Source organism: Zeus faber (assembly GCF_960531495.2).
Source record: "Zeus faber genome assembly, chromosome: 1".
In the NCBI taxonomy this organism is placed as follows: Eukaryota; Metazoa; Chordata; class Actinopteri; order Zeiformes; family Zeidae; genus Zeus; species Zeus faber.
This window is the reverse complement of record NC_137193.1, coordinates 42006581-42017509: the sequence shown is the minus strand read 5'-3', so window position 1 is coordinate 42017509 and position 10929 is coordinate 42006581.

The window sequence follows — 10929 nt, the reverse complement described above, 5'->3', positions numbered from 1 at the left end:
CACACACCCCTAATGGGAGCAGCCGAAAGGAGAAGAAGATGAAAACGTAAAATTGTGAGGATTTTCTTGGAGGGGCTGCCCGTTACATGGAGATCCCCTTGCACGTCTCTGTGTAACGGCCGGGGGGGTCAGGGTTTATCTTTGTATTTTTAGGTTTATGTGCAGTGACTATTAAACATTTAAACAGTATGAGTCACAGTCATAGTACAACATACTCTTCCCACACTGTTCATTTATTCGATAAATAAAATGTGTATATATTTAAATTTTTACTTAAAAAATTGTAGTTCTTACTGAATGTTAATATGACAATGTAGAAATTATGACAGTTAATTTAATATATTTTACTCTGCCTTGTTCCGGGCCGCTGCTCCCCAAAGGCCGTGGCCTGCTGAGCTGTCCATGGGCCTTTGAGGTTCGAAGCCGTCTGTGATTCAAGGCCAATTTGGACCACTTTATTGCTTTTCCCTATAACATTTAGTTGTTTGTTTCTACATCATTTGAGTTCAGCAGGAATTATGGAACCGTTTTTGTCAACATTTGTAACACCTTTTTTGTATAATAAATTACTCAAAGTTTCAACAAGTTGCTCTCGGAGTTCCTTTTTGGAAACCACGGAGGCATCGCTATAGGATGCCGTGGCCGTAATAATTATAATAACAATGTGAAAATATTATTTACAGGTCACTGGAAAGTCTGGGTGTGACATCCCTTATAATTGCGCTTCAATTACCACCAGGTCTTTGCAGACGGAGAATTTCACCCTTACTTCATATTGATATTAGCGCCGGTGTTTGTGGATTGGACATTTTTTGCAACGAGGCTCATTTGCATAGAAAGGGGCCAATTTTGCAACAAATGTATGCATAATGCCTAAATGAAATACGCGCAAGTAGCATCGGCACAGAGACGCTATTTGCGTGGCAGCGCAGTAAGCGGCGCATTTGAGAATTAGACGCTCGCTTTTTCTGTTATTCATGCCGGTTTTCCGGGCACAAAAACTGCGCAATCCTTTTGTGAATTCACCCCAGAGTATCTTCTTGCAGTCGGGGCTGCTTTGGCCCCCTACAGGCCACACTGCAGTACTGCGTTCAAACTCTGCATAGACTTCTACATTTTTTTCTTAATGGTCAAATAACTCACTCTGTCTTCTATGAACAGATGATGACGGAAATTGACGGCAATGTCTTTCTTTAATAAACCCGAGCACTTATAATTGGTTACTTTCATCCATGTAGGCTGTAACTAATCTAGCACAGATGGTTCAAAGTGCATGTCAATTGAAAACTGAAGCTCGGGGGGGGGTGAGAAATACTATTCTAGATGAGCATTGTCTTAGAATAAAATGATGACTACTACTCTTAGAAGTTGTTATGCTCACTGACTCAGAACGGATGTAAACTTAAAAGCACAACACAAAAACAATCAGGTCAGCAATTAAAGTCCACAAGGTTTATTATTCCAAAAAAGGTCCAGGCAATCAGGCAGAGGTTTCGGACAGGAAACAGGTAGTAGCTGCGGGAAAGCTCAGTGTAATGCAAGAGACAATCTGGCAGAGAACAAAGGGACGTGAGCTGGTATTTATATATATATATATTTATACTGAGGGACTACTGAGGGAATGAGCTGCAGGCACGGGAAACCAGGTGATGGGGAGGGAGTGACTGCCAGGCAAAAGGGAGTGAGCGGATCTGAAATGACATGGAGGTTAGTGACATGGCACGAGGAAATGACCAGATGAAAATAAAACATGAAAACAAATATAAATACTGAGAGATCAGGGACGATTCATGACAATGGTATGCCTGGACGAAGGACTCACTTCTTAATGGTGTCAGTAGAAAATGTGTCATGTTTTTAAAAATAGTACAGCCGTGTCAGTTTAACAGGAAATTTACGGGCGGCACCGCCGAAGAATGGAAACACACATTCCACTTCATTTCAGTCTGATGCCCTCGCAGCTCGTCTCACTTCATGGAACACTAACTTTCCACTTTCCTTTCTAAATTTCCAAACATGTTTCTGCAGTTATTGTAATCTTACCAGACCGCGTCGTCACGTGGTGTCACTTGATTCTTAAACTTATATATTGATATTTGATTTGTATATTTTTAAATAAAAACTAGTTAAATAGACTTGGGTTAAATAGGTTTGAGATATGTCCTAGTTTCTATATAATCCATTTGGAGATGGTGGTCCATTTCATTTTATGTCACAGGCCAGATTGTTCAAAGTGTGACCTCATACGGGCCTGATCATTTTTTGTTCAACTGTGACCGGAGGACTGTGCGTGCACGACACACGCAGCCCACTTAGATGCTCTTTCGGTTTAATAAAGTTTGAATCAAACTTAATCAAATCAAATTTAATTGAAATTCTAGATTTTTTCAAAGCTGCTCCCAGGTCTCTGATATAACTACAAATTGTTTTGTTTTACACAGTGAACACATGTAGATAATAGCTAAATGTAATTATTTTAATGAAAAATAAAAAAAATGATGACCATTTTCTTTCTTATTTCTCCCAGGCCGGATTGCCCCGGCGGGCTGAATCCAGCCCGCAGATCTTATGTTTGACATCCATGGCACAATAAAATTAGCGGCTACAATAGTCAAATGCACACAACAGTTTCCTCATATACAATGTGGAATATCTGCACTTTTACCAGTGTCGCTTACTGGCCTAAAAGTGAAGCGTAACACATAAAATCAGAGCTGCAGGATCCAAAATGATGCCGTTGTTGTGAGAACGTCAGCACCATATTATGCCTGGTCAACCCCATACACCTTTTATAGAAATTAAAGAAAGTGTTAAAGGTATTATAGGTATAGATAAGTACGGATATTTATAGTATCTATAACTATAGACATCCACCTCACCAAAGCCCGTAGCACTGAATGTTCGCCCATATCCTTGACTTACAGGTTTGGTATTATATTATATTATTAAATTATTATATTAGTGTATGATATTATTATATGCAGCACAGCAGGCGGAGCAATTACAGCAGAAGTGTCATCATCGTGATTGACAGAGATTGATTAGCGGACCGCTGTGGATTCGCTCTCCCCGCACCATTACACTGCCATAATGACACCATATTGAATTATTCACAGAATTAAGAAATACATTTTTTGAAAGACAGGAATTAGCAGAAGGTATAACACCTCCTCTTCTTTATTCTCTTCTTCCCTCTCTGTCCAGGTTTTGAGGACGTCATAAGATCTCGGAGGAGTTTGACAATTTTTTTTTTCCCTTTGAAAAACAAACAAAACAAATATGTTAAAAAAAACAACAAAAAAAAAAAACAACAAAAAAAAAGTGAGGATTTTTTGAAGACATATCAGCATTTACTTGTGAAGATATTGGTCAAGGCTGGGAAAAAAAAGAAGAGGAGGAACAAGCAGGCGCTTTAACTATGGACTGAACCAACAGGAGCGAGCGGAAGGGCGCGAGAAAGACGAAAAAAAAAAAAAAAAAAGGAAAAGATGTGACAAAACTGAACAACAGAACTTTTCTTGTTGAGACTTGAATTGTTTATTTAAGCAACAAACTAACAAACAAAAAAGCAGCAACAACAGATAGATTTCTATATACATATTATATACACACATATATATATATATATATAAATATATATATATAAGGAAAAGAGGCGCTTGTGGCTTTCACCATACTGGACAAATGAGGGTTTAAAACTTGAAGATCACGAACAGTGGAGTAAAAAAAGAAGCTTTTTTTCTCGATTTTCCACTGACAGACTTTCTCTCTCTTTCCCTCTTCCTCTTCTTCTCTCATTGTCTCTCTCAGCAAGCGCAGAACTAGGACTGTCCGAGGTCACTGGTTTCCATTAGCAACAGCAGAACTGCAGATCTCTCACCCCTAAGGGACCAAAGGACCAAACATTTTTATTGTTCTGAACAGTAATATAAAGTATTGATGATACTAATACTAAAAAAACTACTACTACTAATATTACGAGTTTAAACTTAAGAAGAAATACTAGCTTCAGGTTGAAAAAAAAAAAAAAAAGATGGGAAAGGGTTTTTGGTTTATTTTACATTTATAGCTACTGGGTTTGAGAATATGAACGCGAAATAGGAAAAAAAAAAAAAAAAAAGGTTTAAAAGATGCAAAAATGGTTTTAAAAAAAAAAAGAAAAGAACATTGCTAAAGCTATACTATTTTAGTGCTGTAGAATCTGTGGGTTAGAGATTTTTTCGGGCATGTTCAGATGGATTTTCTTTCCGTTCGTTTTCATCACTCCATCCATGACGTTCTGTATCACGGCAGGCATCAGCATTAAAACCAAGCCTCCAGCTCCGGAAGTGACAACGTAACGGCCCCTGCAGCCAACCACGGCGGACGTGTATCGAGCCAACGTGATCATCCCCCGCTTCTTCTTCCTCGCACTCGTCCTGTCAGCCCGCCGCGTCTCTCGCCTAATTGATTGCCGTTTGCCGGCCCTTGCCGCTGCGGCTGAAGAGGAAAGGCCCCGCACGTCGGGGGCAGAAAGTGTGGATGCCGCCATTAAAGCGCAGATAACGCAGATAATCCGACCGTAAAGCTGCCACGCCGCCGCAGACTCTTTAACCGGTTAATAAAATACACAAATGGCCACGACAACGATTGTATAATCACCATGGCGGCTTCTCCAGCTGCTCCCAGCAGGATGGAAGGGAGCTCCCCTCCTCTTCTTCCTCCTCCTCTCCCCTCCTAATAGGGACCGTAGGTTTACAGGGACCCCAGAGCCAACCCCCAGCATAATAAGGATAATGTTAATATTGATCAGATGGGGCGCGGCACCGCGGGGCAAGAGATGCACCATCAATTACACATTGGCATTTCCAATGAATTGACTGAGTGACAGAGGTAATTTTTCACCCAGTGGATGGATTGATGGATGGATGGATGGTGGGGAGGTGGATGGACGGATGGACAGTGGATCGAGGGGTGGATGGGTGGATGTTGGGGGGTCTTTATTCCCCATCCATGGCCTCAGGGAGGACGCGATAATCCAGAGACAGCGCTAGAGAAACACTGGGGCTGGTTGTCACTAAACGGTCGGATCGCTGCGCTTTGAAAACACTGGATATATAATTCATTACCTCATGGAGAGAGAGAGAGAGAGAGCGGGAGCGGGAGGGAGGGAGAGGGAGTTCGACCGTGGGCCGTAGTTTTACCTTTCAAATTGCGGGATTTCAAAACAAAAAGGGCAGGTAAGTAGACATAAGTGTCGTTTGCTACGGCTGCCGCATCCGAGACGACCCGCAAAACAGCCGGCGGCCAAATCCGACGGTGACAAACTGCGAGCTCTAATCACACGTGGCTCCGGGAAAAATGAGCTTTAGGGATATCCACTGCATTGCAAATGTTTGTTGGAGGTGAATTTTGCTGCTGATCCATGATTCATTCTTTCTTTTTTGTTTTTTTATTTGTTTACCTCTACGAATCGCCACCTTGTTTTCAGACCAATCATGTTATCGTTACAATTATAACTACGACTGCAAACGTGTGATTGGCAGGCTGAAGCTTCGCCGCTGAGCTCCCTAAACTCGCTTGGTGCCACGTGTTGAAGCCTCCGGTCTCATCGATGCCCGGAGGTCGACTCCAAAGCTCCAGTCGATGATATGAGCCGCTGAATAAGTAGAATTACAGTGTTTAAATCACTCACAGCATCCATCTTGTGGATTTAACTTTGGCAATAGTGCAAGACTGGCTTAGTCACTTCTTTTTTTTTTTATTTCCCGGTTATTTTATTCTGCGGTGTCCACACGTCAACACACAGAAACACCTCTTACCAGAATTAACTTTATCATGTTTTGGTAAAACAATTATTTTTTTTTTTGTAACGCAGATTTGCCAAATTATGCGAGTGGGACATTCAGAGTAACTGCCCGTTAGATGTTGCATTTGCAAGAAAAACAAAACAAAAAAATTGTTCAATCAATCCAAATATTTGACAAGCAATCTGAATTTGCGGGATTAAACAGAGGATTGTATGTTATTGTATAATCATATAATAAGGAGGACCATATGATAAGCGTAGGATATAACCATGATAGGTGTTGGTGTATTTTATATTTTTGCCAAAAAAGGAGAGAGCTGTTTGTGGCGGTGACTTACGGCATTTTTCCGCTCGCCCCCCGTCCCTGCGCGGTGTTTTTAGAAAACCCTGATATATGACCTTCTGTCCCCGGGGCTCCCAGGGCCTTATAAACCTGCTCCAAACCTCCTCTTATGGGATCTCCACTAGAGGCTTTTTCTAAATTATTAAAATCAAATTAAATTTGGCCTTCACAACAGCTTGGATAATGCAAATTAAAGGTGCCAGCTGTCCCTGAAATTTAATGAGTTTGAAAGATGTCAAGGTAATTCCCTTTTGCAGAGAGAGAGAGAGGGGGCGGGGGGGGGAAAGAAGCTCGGTTGAACAAAAAGGTGTGCAGAGCGAAACCGACACGCCCAAGATTAAAGGTTTTCAGAACTGGGAAAAAAAAGAAGCTAATTTGCAATTCACTAAATGAAAACAATGAACATAATACATCAAATGTCATTTGTTTTCACTCACATTTTCATGTTATTTTCAATTATTTAACAACTATTACAATCAGCTTTTTGTGATCTTTTCCCCGTCAGCTATAGAAGAAAATACAGCGATGGTTAAATGTTTAACTGCATAAAAACTGAGGCTTGTCTTTGTTTTTTTTAACTTTTTTTTCTGATGATGTTTGATGTTTTCCATCCCACCGCGGTGCCCTGTCGATCTCTGAGCATGCTCCAAAGGGGGTTGGGGTGGGGGGTTAAAAGTGATGATTATGGTACTACTCGTATTAACAGTATGATTCCTAAACTACGGTTTGAATGCTAAGGATAGTAGCTTATTATAAATATGAAATCTGTATATTATGGAGAATCAGCACAGGACCTTGTTTTGGATGTGTATGGGGTCAGGGTTTGAATGGGGGTGGGGGGTGGTGGGGTTGGGGTGGTGGCGGGGCGCTTTATAAAGATGTTAAATTCAATTTCTGGTTTCCCAGCACAAGCTTACAAAAATATATTAAAACAAAAAGTATTGAGTCTGTTAAGTAGACTTTACTGACAAACACATGGAGGCATAGGAGGCATCTCAGTACTATTCTCTGAACAGAAGGAGAAAATGCTGTTTACAGGTTGTTGTTTTTTTTTTTTTAAAGAGGAGAGCGCCACCTGTCTCTGAGACAGTGTCAGTACAGCATGGTTTAACTGACATGAAGACAGTATCTTTTTATAAAAAATAAAAAAAGTTATGTGTTCTGTAATAGCCTGAGAAACCAAACGTTTTTTTCCCCTTGTTGAAATTTCTTAAATAATTGCTGCTTAGATTATTTCATATTTAATGATGGATGATTTAATAATTTTATAAATATTTATTTGCTCAAGTGCATAACTTGATGTTTATTTATTTATTTATTTATTTATTTATTTATTTATTTATTTATTTAGCTATCTATTTGTTTAGTTATTCATAATTTATTTTTTATTTTTTCTCTTTAATTGGGTATTAACTGTTATTTTTTTATTTATCTTATGGTTATGTTAAGATAAAGATATGTACTAAAAAGAAATGCTTATCGGGGCTTTTCTCTCTTTCTCTCCTTTTTTTCAATTTTACAATAAAAAATCAAACTGGATGTTTCGTTTCTTGTGCACACCCACAATGCAAAGCGAGGTGGGGGGAGGTGGCAATTTTTTTTTTTTTTTTATGTCCCAAAGACCTTGACTCTGTGCAGGTCCAGATGTTGCAACCTTTTACAGCCCCTCAGACTCTGTTATCACTTTGGAAAGTAAATCAAGTTACCGGCTAAAATGCACAACCTCCGCTTTCCGAAAACTGGGGCACGGGAGGTTATCGCACCATGGTGTGAACCGTGTAATTGGCCTTATATCACGCTACTTAGGAGTCTACTTTCTTTTTTTTTAAGGGTAGAGGATTAACCCATTTCGTGCTATTTTCCAGTGGGGGGTAGGGGTGTAAGTAGGCCTGCGTTGGATGATTTGGATCTTCCATTATCAATGCATCTGAGGGCTAATGGCTACTCCAATTAGCAGGTCAGGTGACGCTGGCCTGATGCAAGAGCTAGAAAATGTGTCTGTACAACTTGAATGGTCTACATCAGTGATTCCAAACCTAGGGAGCTAGGCCCCCCCACGGGGTCGTGAGAGATCTTCGTGGGGGTCGCGTAACCTTGGCCGATTTGAGGCCAATGTTCCCTAGACTGGTGAAAACATTGATTCAATAATCCACATGAGTGATCCATGACTATATCTTCTAATGTTTTGTACGTCCTAAAAAGCTTGCTCTCTGGACCATGTAAATATAACCAATTGAGACAAAAATGGTTTGCTGACGGATAATAAATACATGAAAAAAAAAAAAATCGGCATAGCATCCAAATAGGGGGTTTCAGATTGTATCAGGTTTAATTTAGGGGGGTCTCCGAGGAAGACAAAATGGTTTGCAACACCTGGTCTGAAGAATAAATTGAACATTTCTTATCAGGTGGAAATCAGGTGGATTATGGCACATGGTTGAACCACAGGAAAAATAACATTAAAAGCAAAGGTGGAAAAATACCAGGTTCAGAAGGTAAAAGTCCCATTTCCATGTTTTTGCTCCAGCCATACACTGATTGATGATTTTGATTGGTTGTTACTATTGAGCAAATCCACATGGTTGCCTCAAAATTCTGGGTTTCGAATTGCACTTTCAGACCACGGATTTTCCGTCTCTGATGAAAGAAAATAAAAAGAAAAGAGGAAGCAGTTAGCTGTATCACAAAGGCACTTAAACGCATCACATGACATCAGTCGTTTTACATGACCACGACACTGCTTTTACACCAAGTGAGCTGCCGTGTCGGATGGCGGCATACAGGAAACCTCCACCTGCACCGTGTCCTGACGAAACCATGCAGAACTGGTCCATATATCAGAGGATTCCAGGGAGCGGATACTGCATCCACATTATGAAGAGCGGAGACATATATACATATACATATATATATATATATATATATATATATATATATATATATATATATATATATATATATATATATATATAAACGGTAGAGGAGGCGCAAAAAAGAAGTAGAACCACTGGCTCATGAAATAAATTGTCCCAATTACAATAAAGTGTGGCTCTTGGTCAGTGTGCGCAGCAGGCAGTTCATCTTTATTACAATCAGTTAATGAAAATCAATCCTCCTCCTGATAAACTCTTATCTCCACGGCCTTTGCACACCCCTCGTGCGGGGAGATAATAAATTAGGGTAATATTGCCTTTGATGAGGGAGTGAATTGCAAATTATTGTAACTTTCCAAGATTTATGATGCCGACGCTTAATTTCCGAGCTGGGTTTTTTGTGGTGTCGGGGTGGGTTGCCGGGGGGCCATTTGTTAAAAGTTTGGTGACATGGATCGTTAATTAAAATACACAGTGAGACAACCAGGTGTTCTCAGCTGTTCTCGGTTACAGTAGCCATGGAAACGTCGTTGATATGGCGGGAACTTCCTACTGTACCGTGCGGAATGTGGGAATGAGAATGTGGCCTTTGCTGCACATGGCGGTGAGACATTTTGAGAGGGATGTCATGTGTTTTCCGATCAACCAATGTTTCTTTTTTTCTTTCTTTCTCTCTTCCATGTCTCTCTCTCTCCCTCCCTCTCTCTCTCTCTCTCTCTCGCTCTCCATCACGTCGGCCGAGAGCATCGGGTTTGAGATGTAGGTCAATACTGGTTGCGCAGTGAGATGCGTCGGGTTCCTCACTGTCACTCTGATTACTGAGGAGACGCAGAGAAATTGAGTTGGTCAGGTATGAGAAAGCCTGCCCTGGAGTATGAGATAGCTGTGTAATCGCTGTGACTGGAATCAACACACACACACACACACACACACACACACACACACACACACACACACACACACTGGCGGGCAGATTAATAACTTCTTGCTCTTTGTTCCGTGGCGTTGACCCATGTAATGTATAGGCCTATATGCTCAATGTGTTTTAGCTGCTGAAACAATCAGACATCACGAAGCAAAATGTTGCATTTTGTGTGCGTGGGTGCGTCAGGTGAGTTTTATGAGTCATGGCAAATAGAAAGACAAGGTGGTTATAGAAAGAATCTCCCCCCCGCCGCCCCCGCCCCCGCCCCGCACCAAACGCAAACATCACAATCTCTATGTAGAGCAGCTGAGAGAAGTCTGGCCGAAATTGGCCTGGTGGTTACACGTGCAGTTTTGCGCCACCTATCGCACTACTAAATGTACAGTGTAGGAGATGAGATAACAACACATTCAACTGGATTTGAATGTTACTTTAACTCATTGCCTTTACAGTCGTGAAGATATTGGCTTGTGGGGATTATTTTGAGAATCGCTTTGAATAATTCAAGACTAATAGTTTGAGAACAATAATTCACTAGAAATGAATATTGAAAATCACTCACATGAGGAATCATCGTGATTTTAGATCTCAGTCGATGATCAAATACTGAAATTGAGAGAACGATATTTACTTATTTTTAGCAAATGTATTTTGGTTCATTGCTTTCTCTTTCCTTTTACTATTTGACTGCCTTCAATTAATGTAAGCCACTATTATTATATGCTATTATTATTATTATTATTATTATTATTATTATTATTTATATTACATGATGATGATGATGATGATGATGATGATGATGATGATTTATATCTTGTCTGGAAAATAGGCAGATTACAACAATACTTAAGTAGCATCCTTACTCCTGTCTACCTTATGTGTGATGCTTCTAATAATGAAACTAAAGTACCATAATGCTTTAACGGGTGGTGCAGGAATCCGGAAAATGTGACCTTGTAATCTGAAAAGCTCATCCTTATCGCAGCCACCTCATTTAAAC